The sequence below is a fragment of the Abramis brama genome, assembly GCF_963993115.1.
Source record: "Abramis brama genome assembly, chromosome: 15".
NCBI classification, from domain to species: Eukaryota; Metazoa; Chordata; class Actinopteri; order Cypriniformes; family Leuciscidae; genus Abramis; species Abramis brama.
This window is the reverse complement of record NC_139977.1, coordinates 39,050,431-39,051,632: the sequence shown is the minus strand read 5'-3', so window position 1 is coordinate 39,051,632 and position 1,202 is coordinate 39,050,431. Positions and strand designations below refer to the sequence as shown.

At 38.7% G+C, this 1,202-nt stretch overlaps 1 protein-coding gene across 1 annotated transcript in view; it reads right to left on the bottom strand.

The window, feature by feature from the left end:
- Positions 1 to 1,103: 1,103 nt before the first annotated feature.
- Positions 1,104 to 1,202, bottom strand: part of LOC311097441 (uncharacterized protein) — a 3,966-nt gene continuing 3,867 nt past the window's right edge. The window contains exon 2 of the mRNA XM_084137104.1: positions 1,104 to 1,202. This exon is cut by the window's right edge and continues 707 nt beyond it. The gene's annotated coding sequence lies outside the window, so the exon portion shown is untranslated.

Sequence of the window (1,202 nt, the reverse complement as noted above, 5' to 3'; positions counted from 1 at the left end):
TTCTTCACTAAGGCAAGTACAAACGGGACAGGACAATGAGCTGGGCTGAGGAGTGTGTATATATAGTGGAGGTGATGAGGATGATGATGAGCTGCAGGTGTGTGTGATCAGAACTCAGGTGAGGGAGTGCACTGTGATTGGCTGGTGTGAGAGCCTGGAAGATCTATAACATTTAAAGCTATGGTAGGCTATATGTTTTATAAATACTTTTTGTTATACTGGTTGAAACTCTCTTCACATCCTGATAGCAATCAATAATAGAAGTGGTCTAAATATTAAAACATGAACATGCATCTTTCTGTGGAAGTCTCAGGACCAAAACATGTTCGATGTACAATGCCGTATGTGTTTCCTTCCTTCACAGTCATCAGCACGTTCAGGAAGGGTGTGCAGAATTAGACAGACGTCGGTCAGCGAGATCCAGCATCTCCTCCTGAACCAAAACAACCAGCTTGATCTGCATTCACACTACCGTAATAATGAGATGGCAACCAGTTGCGTTCTACCGGGAGCTGTTCATGTCCTCAGTCTCATGTCATCACTTTCAATTACTTACTTAAATCTCACTTTACTTACCTTCAGCTACTCAAATCATAAAATATCTATTCAGAACAAGAGTCAGACTGCAAACGTGATACTGATTCAATAATCTTATTGTACAGAACTTTTGAGATTATTGAATGAGTGTGATGATTGTGAGCTCATCTCTGCTTGTTCGGTGTATTTGGCTCAACAAATTCTTGATAGTTTGTTTTATTAGAGTTTGACCAGGAAACACAGTGACGTCATACAAACGGATGCAGTTCTTAGTGAAATCCAGCAGAGGGCGAGTGATCGACAGAGACAGTCACTGTAGAACCAGAGTTATTCACGAGTTAACATATCCATAGTAGAAATAATGGCTAACAAACAGATGATTGATGGGACAGAACGAGGTTCACGAACTTCCGCTTAGAACTGGTTCAATTTTCAATCACAGAAGAAATAAGAAAAGCAATCATTAGAATTTATTTAATCCACTTCAGCCACTTTGAAGCCTGTGCTCAATTAATAGATTTAAAGTGAAAAAATTAACATTAAAATGAAATCACAGTAGACAGAGATTAGCTTCCAGAATTTTATTAACAAAATAGCTGAATATATTTATAAGTACACAAACACACACATGCTGGTGAACAAATGGGGTCTTTCTGACCCTTTAA